This window comes from Pinus tabuliformis, chromosome 5_2 (genome assembly GCF_031772625.1).
Source record: "Pinus tabuliformis cultivar Carrire ecotype Pingquan chromosome 5_2, CPIR1, whole genome shotgun sequence".
NCBI lineage: Eukaryota > Viridiplantae > Streptophyta > Pinopsida > Pinales > Pinaceae > Pinus > Pinus tabuliformis.
In genome coordinates this window covers 254,393,721-254,414,780 of record NC_142306.1, presented here as the reverse complement: position 1 = coordinate 254,414,780, position 21,060 = coordinate 254,393,721, and positions in this window count along the sequence as shown.

Genomic DNA, 21,060 nt, shown 5'->3' with positions numbered 1-21,060 from the left:
TAGTCAAAGTTGCTTTGACATTCAACTATCCACCAATTTTTTCCCCTTTTTTTGTAGACAAGTAATGGTATAGGCCACCCTTGAAAATACTTCAACAAAATGTGGATAATAACCAAATAATCCCATGAAATATCTAATATCAGCTATGTTTTTTGGAACATGCCACTCCATTATAGTGTTGATCTTTTCTGGATCTATTGTTATCCGTTCCTGATTTATGACATGTCCGAAGTATTCAATTTGGTCCTTTTAAAATTCACACTTACTATCTCTAAATGCCTCTTATGATCTTCTAATTCTTCGAGTAGATAATAATGTCATCAATGAAAATCAATACAAATTTATCAAGGTATTGATGAAATATACTATTCAGAAGGTACAAAAACGTTGTTGGGCCATTAGCGAGTCGAAAGTGTAAAACTACAAACTCATAATTCCCATAGAGAGTTTTGACAGTTTTCTTACACATATCCTCATCCTTTATTCTGATTTGATTATATCAAGAGCATAGGTCAATTTTCGAGAATATGGTAGCACCATTTAATTGATCAAATAGATCATCGATCCTGGGTAGTGGGTATTTATTCTTAACATTTAGTTTATTTAACTCTTTATAATAAATGTTAAATCATAAGGATAGTAAGGTACTATCCTTCTTCCTAACGGAAGATATGGGGGCTCCCCAACGCGCCACACTTGGGCGAATATATTTTTTATCCAACACCTCTTGCAACTGCATCTTTAATTCAGTTAACTAAGGTATACTCATGTGGTATGGTGTCTTAGATACTAGAGTAGCTCATGGAATTAATTCAATAGTAAAATATATGTCTACTTAGGAGGAAATCTAGGGATTTCTTAAGGGAAAGCATTAGTAAAGTCTTGCATAAAGGGTAGGTTTTCTAGTGTCGGAGTCTTTTCCTTAGAATTAGTGTACCCCTCTAGGGCAACATGGATTTGACAACCTTTTTTAAGGAAATTTTCCAATTGTAAGGTTGTAATGGGCATTAATTTTAAAGGTATTTTAATTCACTAAACTTCCTTTCTAACTCCTAAATTAAGGGATTTTTTTCTTTTATCCCTACAGTTTATGAGAGACTAATATTTCTCCTGCCAATCCATGCCAATTAAAATGTCATATGGCCCCAAAGATAACACATTAATTTTTTTTGTTATTGGATGATCTTCCAATATAACACAAAAATTATCGACTTTAGTTGTCGCCCTCCTCTTGTCCCCTATGGGAAACTGCACCAACCATGGGTTCTTGAACTTTTTTACTTGTAAATGACAATTTTCTATAATTTTAGGACTTACATAACTCAGACTAGATCCGAGGTCAACTAAAATAAACATGGCTTGGTTAAAGACCTTACCTTCAAAATCCAACATAGTTGGTTGGTATTCTTCTTGGTGATCTTCTAATGCCATGTTGATTTTTTCAAACAACTTGCTAGCTCCCCCCCTATGGATGCCTCTTGAATATGTGCTACTAGGTTTGTTCCCTTTCGATAAGGACAATTTTTTTCATAATGAGGTCCTCCACATCCCCAACACTGTAATGGAGGTTTTCTTGCTTGGTCAAATTTAGGTTTATTGAGTTTTTATGTAGAATTTGGTTCAATTTGTAGCTTAAACTTTTGTTGCAATCTCCATAAATTTTTATTTTGCTGGTTTTTATATGGACCGTTGAAATTTGTAGGATTTATACCCTTAGCAGTATGTGATTTTTTCTGCCCTTTATTACCTGTCCACCTTATGTCATTATCCCCCTTTTTCTTTATCTATTAGTAGCATATTTGGGCCTTTCAAACGAATTCATCTATTGTTTTGGGGTTGTTGAATTCTAATCGTTCCTTCATAAATGCAGGAAGACTATTGATAAATCAGCGTAATTTTTCTTTTTCCTCTCGTGTGTAACGAACATTTCTCAATAGATATGTAAACTTTGTTATAAACTCATCCATGGAAAGTTTTCATAGCTTAACATCGTGGAACTCCTTTGCTTTTTTGACATAAAATCATTTTGTTAAGTATTTGTCTTTGAAATGACCCTGGAAGTTTTCCCATGTCACCTCTCATTCATTAATACATCGTACTATTTTAACCTCTTCCCACGATAAGGTGTCTTTGCCTTAAAGTTGGTAAATTTCCATATGAGCCTTCATTGTGTTATCATACACGTAAATATGAAAATATTTGTTCATATTAATCAACTACGGTTTAGTGGCTTCTTCCATCTCACCATCAAAAATAGGGGATTTAATTTTATTAAATTCTCCCTATAATTAAGTTTTCTGTCTGTTAGTTCCTTTTTGAGGAGACACATATCTAGATTCCACCTCGTTATCTTCTTGATCACCTTTAGATTCTTGGTTGTCATCTCTACACCTTTGTGCCCCAACGTTGTTTCCATGATCAAGGCATGGGATCAGAGGTTTATGGTTTGTCAATTTTAAATACTTTTCATGATCCTTTTTTTCTGTTGCATCAACATTTGATTATCAACGCTCAATCTTTCCATCTCATCTTTTAATTATTGAACTGTTTCAAATAATGCAACATTTGTATTTCAAGTTTCTTCCCCTCGCTGAACCCACAACTATGGTTTAGCTTCAGTGAATGGCATTGACCCTCCTCCTATCGATGGTTTGACAGTTGGTGTATTTCCAACTTCTCTCCTCATCATGCTTCCTCTATGTAAACATGAAAAAATTATGTTGGTCTCCTAGTTTCCCAATTAGACCACAGTATTGGACCTTGCTCTCGTACCACCTGTAAAATACCTAACAACACTAAAGACTTTTTTTTTACTTACTTAGTGTTATGCATTATTTGATTTTCCATAAAGGCTTCCATTTCATTACTCATATCTTATAATAATCTTAACTGTTGGGTTATGATTTTGGATATGGTTATAATGTTATCATGGTACCCAGGTCTCATAACTTGAGAAGTTGATGACATTATGTGTATGATTCTCGTTATACCTTGGTTGATGTGATTATATGTCGAGGAATTAACATAGGTTCTTATTGCTATCCATGTTTGTAATATGACCGTAACGGAAATCACTTGACCTTCCATATGGCTTGTCAGATCATCTCATCCATATAAACACTTTTTCTCCATGCATGCCATTGATTTCCTTAGGGTTTAATCTAATGGTTCAGATTGTAGCAAGGAAGTTAAGGTTATCCAACCCTCCTTCTACCTTAGTGATGGTTGGCAATTCTACTGGTTTACTATGGCTCTGCAACAAACCCTAGTGAATTTGGATTTCTCCTGTCCATAGCCATTATTTGCATAAGTGAAGGTCTTTATTTTCCTAGTTATAGTCATTACGAGTAGTATAACATAATTCACATTTCTCTACTTATTGTAGTCTCTTACCAACATGCTTCTTGTTGATAGCTTCTTGTTGATAGCATAGCTGATGGCTACCACTCCACCAGTCAAATAAATGATGCAGAGAAGTTGGGATCTACAACACAGGTTGGAGGTAAATTCCTTACCTTTACATATGATTTTTCCTACAAAATTTCAAAATATGTTTTAATTCTATCTATTAATGATTTTACGCTAAAGGTTTCATTTCTTGATGACGAGTTGGCACCAAGTAATACCAACCCCTTTTGAGTTCAATAATTCTCATACTTTTATTTTTGGAACGTTACCTAATTGATCCATTCTAGCATGAATGTTTATATATGTTACTTGGAATTTCTTTTACATGTAGGAGTTCTGTGGTTGCACAAAGACCTTTTATTTTTCTTGTCTTGTTAACGTAGTTCAATTATTCGACATGGCGCCCTTACAAGTTCCTTCTTCTTATTCCAGGTGCTTTGAATATATGCCTTGTCAACTCAAGGGTTTCTCTTATTTGTTTTTAGGGGCAATAGAAGGACCAGTCATGTTTTATTTGTAGTTGGGTGTAAGATTATTATTTTATTTACTTATCTTCTTATGACAGTAAATGGTTGTAAGAATTTATTCGAAGGTATTTTGACTCTCTCCATCTTATACTTAAATGTAGCAGGTTATTTACTACTATCAATTAAGACGTGTAACATTTGTATTTCTATTTAATGAAGAAAAATCCTACAGTTGTTTCAAGAATTTGAATTCACGGGTCTTCCATCTACTATGGATTTATGATTATGTTAATTGATTGTTAGGAATTCAATTTCTCATTGGCCATTGTTTTAAATATTTCTTTTATTACGGAAACTGGTTTCGGCCTATAATTTTTTTTCAATTTGTTTAACTTGGGGTTTTATTCTCGTAGCTTGGAATTTCATTCCTATATAAGATTAAAGAGTATGCATCTGGTAAAATTAATTTTTTCTCTTACCCGAGCATTGTAATCCCTAAGCTTTAACTCTATTTATTTAGATATGATATTTTGGGCTTCACCTTAGTTATTGTTATCATTTTTTTAATTGCTCGCAAAGATTATTTTTCTCAGTTATTACAATGGTTGTGTATTGGAAGCAATATAACAACAATTGTTCAATTAATAGCTAGTAACTATTTACAATCCTTCATGTTCATATGTAATTCAATTTGTAGTCTCCTTATTATAACTTGTTATTAATGGTTTACCTATTGTATCTGAATGCACAGAGAGTTCACAGTCTCTTATATTTAACTATTGCAATTTTCTAGTTTCTTGTACATTTAATGTTCCTTATTTTTAGAGGATTCAGAGACTATTTTCTGATTGCTGGTAACGTGACCGGGTCAGAAAACTAACCCTATCCCTTCTTTTGAATCATATGTATTATTTTTCTTAATGATATGCACAGTTTTACTAGCCAGTGTTCTAGCTACCCTTATACACCCTATTAGATGTATTACTTTGTATACTTTGTTCTGGGAAGAGCGACTATTCCATGGTTGTTTCTTTAGTGACTAAGCCTAGAACTAACCTAAACCCTTATCAGAGCATGCTAAATTTAATTAAGTATTTCATCATCTATAGATAATTAATCATTCCATTCCATTTTTCCCTTACGAGACTTAACATTCCGAACTCTGAGCCACAACCTACACAATTGCTTAGCACATCTTATCACAATTTAAAACAAAAAAAAGGAAAAGGAAACACAAACATATTGATTGGATACTTATATGTACTTGTTTCTCACTCAGTGAACCACACAATCCTTGGGAATACAATGCTCCACCCAACCAATGAGACCAATCTTTAACACTGCATCTCGCCCTGAGCCTAATTCACCCCAGATTAGTTCATAAAAATAACTACTACTCGACTGGTTTCCTAAGGGATATTTGATCCCAACCAGACTTAGCCAAGGGTTTACAATCTAAGGATTCAAGCTTCAGATGGACTCCATTGGCCAGCCAACTCTATAGCCTGCTAATAGTAATGCCTTCTCAAACTTCTATCATCTCTTATCCTCCCCTTTCTACCTTAGGTTCTTCCTTGCCCTCTTAGATTTCTTTCTGGAAGTTTTATTTCCAAGGAGGAGCTTGGGAAGATAACCACATTTCCCTTAATTGTTCTACCTAGGTGTGATCATCTCTAGCATTATTTACCATCATAATTTCAATTAAATTTATTTTGAGCCTGCTTCATCCCCAGAATAGTTCATAACAGTAACTAGTATTGGACTAGTTTCCCGAGGGCTATCTGATCCCTACTAGAGTTAGCCAAAGGTCTACAATATGAGCATTCAAGATTCAAATGGACTCCACTAGCCAACCAACTCTAGAGTATGTTAACAGTGATTCTTTCATCAGACTTGCAAGCAATTAATATGGCCATCCAAGTAGAGGAGTGGTCCCAAGTGCCTGCGGTGAGACCAACAAAACCATTTCTGAGAAAGCAACAAATCGGAAATGGTAACCCCGAATTACAATGGCAAACAACTCGGAAATGGTAACCCCGAATTACAATTGCATTAGTGTGCTCTCTTCTCTATCTCAATATCTAACAGATTTTTGATTAACATGGCCATTCAAGAAGAATTATTTCAACTTGCAAGCGATTAATATGGCCATCCAAGTAGAGGCGCTTTCCAAAATGGGCACCTGTAGTGAGACCAACAAAACCATTTCCAAGAAAGAAACAACTCAGAAATGGTAACACTGAATTATAATTGTAGTAGTGTGATCTCTTATCTATCTCACTATTTAATGGATTTTGGATTTAAATACCTTGACAAACGATTTAGATTTTTCCACAGAAATGAATGCGTCTGAAGATCGCTGTTCACGTTAATAGTGCTAGATTCACATCACTCTTAAACTCAATCATCTGTGTAGGGTTTGGTTCATCTTTGAGAAAGTGGAACAAGAATTAACTGAATTGGTTTGGTTTAGTTCTAATCAATTAGAAAGAGAAATAATCCAAAATTAATATGGATTAGAAGATAACTATTCTTTAGAAATAGAATTTAAAATAATAGACTCAGTTTAGAATGTTGGAATTTTAAATAAAGTAGGTAGTCCATTTTGATGGTTCATTCATATATTTTTTCTAGATTATGTGAGTTTCGATATCCACATGCTTTTAAATTTGAGTAGTTGTTACTCAGGAATATCTAATCCATCAAAATTATCCATGAATGGTACTCAGCCACTTCGAGTCATGGATATCTAAGCCGTCAAAATTACCTAGGGATGGTACTTGGCCTTGATTGGATTTTTTCCCATGAAGTCTCGAACCCATAATCTTTATAGCACAAAGTGTTTTAACAAAACACTTTGTCACCATCTACAATATGCCCCACAAGCAATTTTGATCATTTTTTAAAATTATAATTTAACATTTAAATAATTGATAAATTAAATAAAATTAAATATACAAAATGTTTAATAATAATAATAATAATAATAATAATAATAATAATTTGTTATAATTCATATAAATATTTTATTTTAGGAATTATTAAAGTTTTAATCGTTATATCCTTAATAAATTATAGAGTGGAATATTCTATTAAAAACAAAAATATTATAAACAAATTATAACTTTATTTTTATTATTTAATATAATTTTTATACAATTTAAATAATAATAATTATGGTAAATTGTCTTCAAGAATGGTTAATTTCTTCAATTATCTTTAACCATACTCTACTTTCATTAGCCTTTTTTAACCATAGAAAAATGATGTTAGTTATAGTTAGCCACGATCTATTAATCTATCTTGTATAACTTTTTTACTAGCACAACCACATTAATAGTGACTCATATATGTGGATTGACTTCATTTTCCACCTTTCAAAACTAGTGTGGCCAATCAACGTGTGAAAGGAAGATTGTTTTCATTTTCCACCTTTTAAGGCTAATTTGGTCAATCAAAATGTGAAAGGTGAGAAAAGAAGTATGGATACATCCACCACTTATTTAATGTGACCACTCATTTAATGTGGTTATGCTAGTACGTTTAAAACTATAATTTAGATCATACAAATTCGTATTTAATAAGTGTTGTAGCATAACTTGGTCCTCGTCACTCATATTGGAATCTATGCTTTGGGAAAGTTTGCATAAAAAATTATAATCTATGTTGGTAAATACTAAATTAATAGCTGTCAATATGAATATTTGTAGGTAGAACTAGTAAGTCTATACATTTATAGTTTTACTCCTGCATAAGTGCTAAAGAAAACATATATAACGGTAGGAAGTAACTCTTTGTAATTATTTATTTACATCTTATCTTTATTTTTTATGCAAATATTTGATTAAATTATGGTGGAAATTAACTAATAGCAAAAACGTCGTTTACTTCATTATGAACTATTTTCAAGGATTTTATTTTTGGATCGTTTTCATGCAAATGTTAAAAATAAGCATCACCACATAAATATCTAAAAAACATGCATGAATATTGCAACCATATCCATAAAATATGACATAAAATATGTGAGGAAGTTATTAAGACATGTAGTAGTACTACTAATGGATGAAATGGTCATTTTTCGAAAACATTTTCTGGTAAATTTTGTCCAAAATTACTATTTTCAAGGATTTTATTTTTGGATCGTTTTCATGCAAATGTTAAAAATAAGCATCACCACATAAATATCTAAAAAGCATGCATGAATATTGCAACCATATCCATAAAATATGACATAAAATATGTGAGCAAGTTATTAAGACATGTAGTAGTACTACTAATGGATGAAATGGTCATTTTTCGAAAACATTTTCTGGTAAATTTTGTCCAAAATTTGGTAGATGTTTTTAAAATTCATAAATAAAAGTTGTTTAATATGAAAAATGAAGTGCCTTAGAGGGTTTTTAGGGTGTAGAATCCATCTATGCATTCAAAAGTGCATTTAAATAATAAAAAAACACAATATTACTAACAATTATATTGGTGTGACCACTCCTCCCACATTTACCCAAATTCACAAGCTTGTCAGGGTAAACATGAGATGAGTGTCACTATGAGATGACCTGACTTCTAAGTTCCAATTAAGCAAGGGGGGCCTACAAAATAAACACTTACTGACATCTTACAAGGAATACAGATCACTCAAGAGTTGAACAACCACTCCAGGTGATCAATTGTTGTGCTGTAACCCTTGTTTAGTTACCTAACACCCCAGCCACATTCAAAATAAAGTAGGAGTGTGGTTATGAGGCCCCAAACACATGCAGAACAAGGATTCCATGTGGTTTCCTCCAATTCAGAGCCAGTGGTCCCAAGATCTGAGCCATCTTTCCAGGATAGCCTCCAAACCACTGCCCAAAACTATCTATAACTTTCCATAATCATAAAAGATACGATAACAATGCTAACCATTCAAACTCAAGCAATAAATTGACCTACACAATCATATTACACATCAAAAATTTCGTCCAACATATGATAAACACGTGATCTACAAGTCATGAATGCATATGTGATCATAAATTTCAGACTTCCATTTAAGAATTACTAAGAAGGCTTCAAGCCCTCTCTAGTGAGTTGAAGTAACTGTTATATACCTAGGGGGGATAATATGGGGTACCAAGGGAGGTACCCAAGGTAATAATGTAATAATGGGATGGGCCATAGTAATAAATAAGGTGGTTAACCCATGTCATGTAAGGGACCACAAGTAGTTAACAATAATGTAATGGGCCCATGGTATTAGTTGATGGTATGATGGAACCATGGTAACGACCCATGGTATTGTATGTATGAGGCCTATATAGAGGCTAGAGACTCCACATGGAGAGACATGAACATGAAGATGAAGAGAAGTATTCTTGTATGAACAGGCATATGGCTTGTGGAGTGTTCTCCTTCCTTAAGGAGTGAATGTATGGTGTTGCCCTACCATACGGGTTTTGATAATAAAGCATCATTTCTATCTATATTCATATCTTGCTATTCTTGGGTTATTTCTATTATCATATATCTTTGGATCAGATCTGGCACCAAAACGTACAGATCTGATCTGCAAATTCGCCGCCCCAAAAACCCTGCAAAAATGAAAAAAAAAATCTCCACGGTTCACCCAAGAAAGTGCTATGATACCAATTGTTGTAGATTTGATCCAAAAGATATATGATAACAGAAATAAACCCAAGAATAATAAGATTGAATATAGATAGAAATGATACCCTTTATTGATCAAAACCCTTATGGTAGGGCAACACCATACATTCACTCCTTAAGGAAGGAGAATACTCCACAAGCCATATGCCTGTTCATACAAGAATACTTCTCTTCATCTTCATCTTCATGTCTCTCCATGTGGAGTCTCTAGCCTCTATATAGGCCTCATATATACAATACCATGGGTCATTACCATGGTTCCATCATACCATCAACTAATACCATGGGCCCATTACATTATTATTAACTACTTGTGGTCCCTTACATGACATGGGTTAACCACCTTATTTATTACTATGGCCCATCCCATTATTACACTATTACCTTGGGTACCTCCCTTGGTACCCCATATTATGCCCCCTAGTTATATAACATTCCACCCCCCTAAGCATGTTTCGTCCCCGAAACATGGGAAGAACACAAATAATAAGATCTACTCAAAAGAGTAGTCCAATGATACCATGCACGTGCATCTAACCATCCAAGAGAAAGGTGAACCCTCAATCTCGCTGGTGCCTCGCTCGCTTGAGATGGAAGTTGACCGTGGCAGCTCTTCTGTATTGATGTGCAGTGGGTGGATCTTCTCTCCTCGCGATCTGTCATGTGACGACGGTTTCCATCTTGATGGTTGTCTCGTTGGGTGATGTGGGTGATGATATGTTGAAGTTCTAACCCACGATGGCTTTTTCTTGACTTCACCCTGCTATGGTGCCTGTTGTGGTGTCTTCTTTGTCAATATGACTTCAACCACTGAGCCCTCCTCTGATGTATCATCACCTGTAACCTTTTCTTCTGCAGCCTCTGTTTGTGTTTGATTGTCGATCATCAACGGCTCATCATCTGATATGTCAGTCCCTTGAACATATTCTGCTTCAACCTCCATATGTTCTACCTGTTTATGGATGGAAATATATTGCAATGTAATTTTATTCTTTTTATACCATAGCTTCAGGAATTTCTTCTGCACATTAATATTGATAGTACCCACAGATTCCATCCAAGGATATCCCAAAAAAACATCCATATTATCCATCTCTGAAGCATAAAAATCACCATGCAACCCATATTTATCCATAGAAATCTTCAAATCCTTGTACACTTGAACATTCGCATTATCAACCTGTGTATGTTCAATTTGTTTTACTGGGACTTGCAATTTTTTTGCCAAATTAACACTGATAAAATTATGTTTACAACTAGGATTGATAGAAACAATGATGTTCTCTTTCTGAATCAATCCATGAACCTACAATAAAGATATACCAGTAGGAAATAACCCTTTACGTGGCTCATTCTCCTTTTTTCTAGCACGAGACCATTTGTCTAAAAGTACTTTTTCAAATTCTGCATCTGAGAGTTTGGTCAACTGTTTGTTATCAAGTGAGAGATACCATTTTTGAGCCTCATCTTTGAAACCATACCACCATGAATTCCTCCAGTTTTTTTCCCATGCCCACTTCTGGTGTTTTATGTATTCTTCAATAGTAGGACCATCATATTTTCCTGTAAAGTATGGAACCTTGCCGGAAGCCATGAATGGTTTGGGAAAAAATTCAGTTACTTGGCGAAAATTTGAAAATGTCACAGTTTCGTCAATATTGCTCAGAATCTCTATTATAACCTATTTTTGGAAATGGAACAACCATTCTGCATTTGCCCATGTGATAGAAATCCTGATTCAGACACTGGAATTTCAGATCTGCGCTGCTACTCTCCTGGCGTCAGCCAAAATTTCTGCAAAAAGAGCTGATTTTAAATCAGCGATATCTCTCTCATCCTGACTCCGATTCGACTGTTTTTTTTTTTAAATCATGTGTTTTTTCACAAAGATTCCAGATCTACAATTAGATTTTGCAGATCTGGTGCCAAGAGTTCTAGATATGCGCCGCAAATTCGCTGCCTTGAAAATTGTCTGCAACCCCACTGATTTTTTAAATCAGCGATATCTCCTTCATCCAGACTCCGATTCAACTTATTTTTTTTTCGAATTTGGGTATTTTTTTCACAAGGAATACAGATCTGCAATTAGATTCTACAGATCTTGCACCAAATTGTACAGATCTGACCTGCAACTCGCCGCCCCAGAAACCCTGCAAAAATGAAAAAAAAATTCTCCACGGTTTGCCCAAGAAAGAGCTCTGATACCAATTGTTGTAGATCTGATCCAAAAGATATATGATAACAGAAATAAACCCAAGAATAATAAGATTGAATATAGATAGAAATGATACTCTTTATTGATCAAAACCCTTATGGTAGGGCAACACCATACATTCACTCCTTAAGGAAGGAGAATACTCCACAAGCCATATGCCTGTTCATACAAGAATACTTCTCTTCATCTTCATCTTCATGTCTCTCCATGTGGAGTCTCTAGCCTCTATATAGGCGTCATACATACAATACCATGGGTCATTACCATGGTTCCATCATACCATTAACTAATACCATGGGCCCATTACATTATTATTAACTACTTGTGGTCCCTTACATGACATGGGTTAACCACCTTATTTATTACTATGGCCCATCCCATTATTACATTATTACCTTGGGTACCTCCCTTGGTACCCCATATTATCCCCCCTAGGTATATAACAGTAACACTATTTGTCCTATTCATTCATCAACTATTCAATAACTGAGAAAAACATGTCAAGAGAAATATATAGAATACATCATATAAGTAGCACATAACTAGAAAATAACCAAAATAGAAATCATGGAAAATAAGTCGTAATGTCAAGATGATAACTAGTACAAGTGCTCATAGATCGCCATAGGAAAAAATAACTCTTATTAACATATGAAATTTCCAACCAAGTCAAGGACTTCCACGTACCACTGGACCATAGATTGGGTCGAACCAAATCTGATTTCATCTGATCACCTGCACACCATATTCCAACCATGAATGTGGGATATCATGGGTTAATCCAAAAACAAAACCAAACCATGGCTTCTAGAGGCTAAACCACCTCAACCCTCGACCACTATGATTCTACCTCTATGGTTTGGAAATCATAAACATCAACCAAATCACTCTCTACCTAAGTTATCTAGGCTCTAGGAAATAGTAACTCAACCCACAACCTCCTAGGGCTCCAGAGCAATTGTTCCAACCATCGCTCCAAGGACTACTAACCCAGCCCACCAAGGGATCCAGAGTGTTTGTCCGAACCTATGACTCTAGGAACTAGTAACTCAACCCAAACTATTCTATGGTTTCTAGAGAATTTGTTCCAACCCACAACAATAGGGAACCTCAACAAGAATAAAAAAAACAAGTGGGAAACCCACAACACCATGAATATCCAAAAAATGTTAAGGAAAGAATAAAACTACTGTCAATGTAGGAAAATCTCCATGCCAATGATATCACATAACCAATGAATCACATGCATATAACATGCATCCAAAAAGCAACAAGGAAATCACACATGAGATGTGTTACCTGCAAATCAATCTAGCTATAGCCATTAATCCAACAATCTCCTTGTGTTTCATTTCTTTCCTTCACTTTCTTTCTCATTATCTAAGTGAATTCTATAGTGCCCCATGCGTTCTCTAAGTGTTTAAGAGTATGGGAGAATGAGAGAGTGAAATGAGAGAGCCAAAAACTAAACTAACCAAAGCTAGATTGGAAAATTAATTGAACTGACCCTCAGATTCCTTTTTATTACTGAGGCTTATATTTTATTCATTTTCCCTCTAATTTCCCTTGCATGCAAATCTGTGTCTCTTTGCCTTCCTTTTCTCCCATTTTCCTTTATTTTCATAATTAAAATGCCAATTATTGCCTCTTTTCCTTTACCAATTTCTTTTACAAGTTCCATAACTATTATTAATCTGTAAGTGATGTGCACTGTAATGTTTTTCCCAACATTTAGCTTGGAATACGTGTCCCATGACCTTGGTCTTATTTTATTTACATATAAAATCAAACAGCGGATGTTACAAACCCCTCCTCCTTGGGGTAACATCATCCTTGTTGTTCAATGACAATTATAACTAGAAAAACATGCTACCCATGGAGATTTATAACACAACTTGATGTAGTATTTACAACATACTGCTTATTGGAGTTTTATAACACATCTCATTGTAGTATTTACAATACACATATGAATATATAAGCATAAACAAAAGCACATATACCGAAAGCATCTGCTTAACCAACAAATAAAGAAGGATACATAGACCGTGTCTGATCAACCATATCCTATGTAGCTTCATCGGGCCCAAATTGCTTCCACTGCAATTTAGCATGCTTAATTAATCTATTTTAGAGTATGAACAGTTTTCATTTCAATATGAACTGTGGCTCTACTTGGAATTTTCCCTCTAGTTCCACCTGCAATACAGACCAATTAATGACATGATCAACATCCTACACATATCTCTTATGCAACGAAACATCGAAAACATCATGGAATTTCATTGTTGGTAGTAATTCAAGTTAGTATGCCACTAGTCCAATCCTCTCAAGGGTCTCAAATGGACCACAATACTAAGGCGCTAGCTCGGCACATAACCTGATCCTTAAGGAGCTCCTCTTGGGCTTGATGCACAAGTACAGATTTTTCCCAACTTGAAACTCCTTGAATTCACTATGTTGATATGCATAACTCTTTTTCCTCTCTTGTGCTTCATTCAAATTTCTTTTCATAACTTGCATTTCCTACTCCATATCAGCCAACATATCTATTCCAATCAGTACCCTATTCACTAGATTGCTCAAGCTGATAGTAGTATTACAACTCCACCGATAGAGATCCTCAAATGGACTCATTTTAAAGGATTCTTGATATACGTTGTTATATACAAACTATACCACTGGAAGATAGTCCTCCCACTTTCTCTATTAATTCAAGAGATACATCCTTAACATATCCAAAAGAATCCTGTTAACCCTCTCTATCTGTTCATCGATCTAAGGATGATAAGTTGTGATGAAATATAACTTTATCACCAAGCCTGAAAACAAATCCTTCCAAAACCTAGAAGTGAACTTGACATCTCTATCTGATATGATCTACTTGGGATCACCATGAAATCTCACTATCTACTTGATGGAGATCTGAGCTACTTCACTAGTTAATTAGTAGACTTAACTATAATGAAGTGAGTTACCTTACTCAACATGTCAACCATAACCATGATAGAATCATTCTTCTTTGATGTCCTCAGAAAAACTGTAATGAAGTCCATGGAAATGGCCTCCTATTTCCATTCTAGAATAGAAATAGGCTGCAATAAACAAGTTGGGTGCTTACTCTCTGCTTTTACCTGCTAATAGTCCAAACATCTAGCACCAAACTCAGCCACTTCTTTCTTCAAATTCGACAAATGATAGAACTTCTTAATTGTTGTCAAATTCTTATGATATCCCAAGTGACCCAAATATGACTTGACATGAAACTCCCTTAAGATAAGATTCTTGAGCTCATTTTTATTTGACACATAAATCATGTTCCTGAACTTAACCAAGCCATAAGTCATGAAGTGATACTACTCATCCTTATCACCTTCACCCTGCTATTGTAATTTATGCTTAAACTGCTGATACTTGTCATTATACTACCCTGCATGCAATATCCACTCCTATAAATCTATCCCATATCAACTCAAAATTGCAATGTGATTCACCTACACTCTTCTACTAAGAACATTTGCAACCTCGTTCTTCGTGCCCTTGATGTTCTTGATCTCAAAGTCAAACTGACTAAGAGTAGCCAATGATCTAGATTTCCTGTGATTCATATGATGTTGGTTAAACAAGTGCCTCAGTCCACTATAATCACTTATAAAGAATGAACTCCTACTAAGAAGATAATGTCTCCATATCTTAAATGCATGAATGATAGATTCCAACTTGACATCATGAGTCACATAGTTCTGCTCATGCGCATTCAACTTCCTTGAGTCATAGCATACCACCTATCCTTCTTGTATTAGGTCTCCACCAAGTCCTTCCTTGAAAGCATCTAGACATACCATTAACTCCTTATTGGGATTTGCAATCATCAAGAATGGAGAATTTGTAAGAAAGTTCTTTAACTGCTCAAAAATAGTTGCACACTTCTTTGTCCATTAAAACTTATTCCCTTTTCTCTGCAAATATGTAATAGGAAAGGAAATTCATGAGAAGTCCATGATGAACCTCCTGTAATAACCTGCTTGTCCAATGAATGATTTGATCTCATCCACATTCCTATGAGTTGGCCACTTTATGATAGTTTTAATATTTTCCAGGTCCACTACTATACCTTCCTTGGAAACAACATGTCCCAAATAGTGAATCTGAGTTTGAAATAAACTACATTTGTTGAGCTTGGAATACAACTCGTTCTCTCTTAACAATCTTAACACTGCTGCTAGGTGTTCTACATACTCTTCCTCATCCTTAGAATATATCAATATCTCATCAATTAATATTATCACAAACTTTTCCAAATAAGGACATAATACATTGTTTTTCAAACACATGAAAGTAGCTGGAACATTAATAAGAAAAAAAGGAACCACCACAAACTCATAATTCCCATACCTGGGACAAAATGCAGTCCTATAAATGTATTCTTCTTTGATGCAAAGCTGATGATATCATGATCTCAAGTCAATCTTTGAGAACACTATGCTCCCTTCAACTGATGAAACAAGTCATCAATATGTGGTAACAATACTTGTTCTTGATAGTTGTTCAACTTATTGTAATCAATGCACAATATGAGAGTACCATATTTCTTGTTTAAAAACAATATTGGTGCATCCCAAGATGATACGCTTGGCCTTATATATCCCTTATCAAGAATTTCCTTAAGCTGAAACTTCATTTTCATCAACTCTGGAGTAATCATCCTATATAGTGCCTTAGATGTTGGTGTTGCTTCTGAGATCAACTCAATAGAAAAGCATGCTTCCCTATGAGGTGACAAATATGAAACCTCTGCTAGAAACACATCCTAAAACTACTGTAAAACATGATACCTCTTCAAGACTTCATCATCCTCAACATCCTTCCCTTTTTCACTAGAAATATGGAATGTAAACAATGCACATATTTTATGACAACAATGCTTATATTGCATGTCTGTAACCATTCTCACTGATGTAGGATTCTTCTTCCCTTCCAAGATTCTCCTCTCCATCATCATCTAGGCACTCAGTAGCCTAGTCATAGCAGTGTACCTTGGTCTTGTGAATAAAAAACCAATCCATGACCAAAATAATGTTGTATGATCTCAAAGGAAGAACATTTAGATGTGTTGATGTAGGAATACCATTCAACTAAAATGCACAAGCTCTAACCCAATGATGAACTCTTTTATTGGTCCCTATACCTAAGTGCACCAACAAAACTCTCCATTCACTTATTTATTCAAGCCACACTTTTTCACCAATTTAGGAATAACATAAATATAATAGATCCGAGATCAATCAAAATGGAAACAACTTGATCACATAACTTACCTTCTATCTCAATAATGGATGCTTGATGGCCCGCCTTCCTATTATGAATTGTTGCATAGATCTGAGGAATACCCTGACCAACATTCCCAACTATATGTTCCTCCTTAACACTGTAAATATGAGGTCCGCCACCCTGATGTTGTGGAAAATATCTCATGTGATGCTCTCCTCCATAAGTCCAACCCTTCAAAGGCTTCCTACCATCACCCTTGTTCTACTTCTAATGCCGAAATCCATGTCCTCTTTCAACCGCATTGAACTTATTATAAGGTGATATGTTCTCCTTATCACCTGCATCGTGAGGTCTTCCTCACTTCTTAACCCACTTTCCTTTAGTCTTCTCATTACCTTTCCAATCTCGTTTAGGCTAAAAATTATGCTTAGACTTCTCATAAAAATTCTTCAATTTCTCAATGACTTCCTCCAATGACCAAGGTTCATCATACTCAATCTGATCTTTAAATGCTAATGACAGTCCACTAATGAACTTTTGGACCTTTTCCTTATCCTCCTTAAGATATGGAACACACCTAAACATCTCTGGAAACTTAGTTTTATACACTTCATCTATCATATGAACCATCTTCAGCTCATAGAACTCCTTTCCCTTGCCATCATAATATATCTTATACAGGTACTTCTTTCGAACGAGTCTTTTAAACTCATGCCAACTCAACTCTTCTAGTTTGATGCCTCTGGAATGCTTCACATCTTCCCACCAGATATATGATCTTCCCTTGAGACTCAAAATAACTATAATGGATTTCATATTCTCCTTATAATCATGTAATTCAAAAGACTTCTTCATCCCAACCAACCATTATTCTTCATCTTCTAGTTTCTTCACATTTCCATCAAAAGTAGGAGGCTTGGCCTTCTTGAACTCATCTTCTAAGTAATGCTTCTCACTCCTCCTATAAGGATGATGGCAATCATGACCATGATGTCTCTCTAAACTAGAACTAGAATAAACTCCATGCACTTCCTCTCCCGTCATGTGTATCCAACCATCTCCCACCTCTGAATTTTTCATCCTTGTTCAACCTATATCCTAATTGAGACCTACTACCATATGCCCTATTAGTCCTTTCCTCCTATTCATGTGTAATTCTTGGCTACGCCTATCTCTACAAATATAATAAGCTTTGAAGCATCACTGCATTGACCTTTGCATGCTTTTCCCGAGCTCTTGAAAGTCTTTCCTGTGACTCAATTATCCTTTCATTATCTTCCTTGCAACTTCTATTTTCTTCGTTCAGACTTCTAAGTGTATTTGTTAAATCATGAGAGTACTAATATCTTAGTTTTTTAGTTAATCAGTAAGGAGAGTCACATGAGATGTAGTCCAAAATTATGCTCGTCATCTCTGATCTTCTTCTTCCTAAACACATACCATGATAGATAAACCAAACATAGACATAATCAAAATCATACCTCATTGTATCTTAGGCGAGGGTATCTCATCTACACAAATCAATCTAGATTAACATGATATATATGTATACATACACACACACAGATATATATATATATATATATATATATATATATATATATATATATGACATCAACGTATCAACTTATAGATATCATGCATGATAACACAAAATGTAGCATCGAATACATACATGCCAACCATAGCCACTACAATGCTAACATACGATTGACATGCATGCATAACAATCTCATCTACCTCAAGGTCCATGATTGCAACCTCACTCTGATACCACCCTGTGACTTCTCCACCCACATTTACCCAAATTTACAAGCTCACTAGGGTAAACATGAGAGGAGTGTCGTCATGACATGGCTCGACCTCTAATTTTTGGTTAAGGAAGTGGGGCCTATAAACTAAACTCTTACTGAAATCCTACAGGGACTACAAATCACTCAGGATTTGAAGAACTGCCCGAGGTTATCAATCCCTAAGCTAAAACACTTTTTCACTTACCTAAAGCCCAAACCGCATGCACAAGAAGGAAAAATTATGGTTATGAGGCCCAAACCACACACACAACATGGCTTCCATGTAGTTATGACCTAAACACTCTAGTTTAGTGCCAGCAGTTCTGAGATCTGAGCCACCTTTCCAAGCTAGCCTCCAAAACACTACCCATAACTTCCTATAACTTTCCAAAATCATAAAAGAGACAATAAAAATGATAACTATTCAAACTCAAGAAATAAACTGACCTAGACATGCCTAATCAAGATCAAACATGTTGTCAAACACATGGTAAACTTGTGAGCTATAGGTCATGAATGAATATCTGACCATAAAATTCTGACTTTCATATGAGAATCACAAAGTAGGCTCCAAGCCCTCTCTAGCTGGCTATAATAACACATGTTAGCCCATGCATTCATCAACCATTCAATAACTGATCAAAACATGTCAAGAGCCATATACAAAATACATCATATAGCTAACATATAACTAGAAAATAACCAAATAAAAATCATGGCAAATCAGTCGTAATGTCAACATGATAACTCGTACAAGTGCTCATATATCACCATAGGAAAGATAACTCTTATTAACATATGAAAGTGCCAACTAAGTCAATGACTTCCATGTACCACAGGACCATAGATGGGGTATCCAAATCTCTCTTTTAGCTAATCAGTGCCCTCGCGCCATAATCCAAACCTCAACCCTCAGCGATTCCACCTAAACCCTCAACCATAGTTATTCCACCTGTATGGTTCAGAAATTACTAACATCAACCAGATCGGACTCTACCTAAGCTATCCAACGCTCGAAGAACTAATAACTCAACCCATAGCTTCCCAAGGCTCCAGAGCATTTGTTCTAATTGTGACTTCAAGGACTAGTAACTCAACCCACCAAGGACTTCAAAGCATTTGTCCCAACCTATGGCTCCAGCAACTAGTAATTCAACCCAAATTGTTTAAGGGCTTCTAGATATTTTGTTCCAATCTACAACCATAAGGAACCTAAGCACAAAGTAGAAAAAACAAGTGGGAAATCGACAACACCATGATTATGTATGAAATGACATGGAAAGAATGAAACAACAGTCAATCTAGGAAAATATCTATGTCAGTGACAACACATAACTAATCAATTACATGCATATACCATGCATCCAAAAATCAGCAAGGAAATCACACATGCAACCTGCTACGTGAAAATCAATCTAGTTGTAGCTGTTGATCTAAAAATATCCTTGTGCTTCCTCCCTTTCCTTTGATTTCTTTCTCCAAATTCAAGTGAATGTTAGAGTGCTCCAAGCATGCTCTAAGAATGATCTAAGTGTGAAAGAGTATGAGAGAATGATAGATCCAAAAGCTGAAATAACCAAAGTTAGAGTAACAAAAGCTGTGAACTAGTCCTCTCATGCCGTTTTATTATTGAGGCCTCTACTTTCTTCATTTCCCTTCATTTCTCTTCTAATTTCCCTTGCATGCAATTTTGTGTCTCTTCACCTTCCTTTTCTCTTATTTTCCTTTATTTTCATAATTAAAATACCAGTTATTTCATCTTTTCCTTTACCAACGCCTTTGCCAATTCCCATAGCCATTATTAATCCACAAGTGATTCTCACTATAATGTTTTGTCCAACATTCAACTTGGAATATGTGTCCCATGACCTTGGCCTTATTTTATTTACATAGAAAATAAACTAGGGTCTATTACAACTCAATTCCAGCCAAAAAACCATTTTGTCTATTACTTAAACTAAGTATTTATCCACATGGCATTATATTGTGCAAGCACTACAACAAGACATTCAAGTTATGGTTCAATCAAATGTTTGAAAATTAGTTTTTTTTAATAACATTAAGAAATAAATATTTATTCTTGAAAGTTAAACTATATAAGTTGCATTTCTCAATTTTAAACTAATAGTTATCAACAAGAAAATCAAATACTAGAGTCCTAAGTCTTGCTTTGGTAGGGACTAATATCGTATAATTTGACTGATAGACAAAACAACACTTTTTCGAGCATTTTTTCTCGGAATTTTTGTTCAAG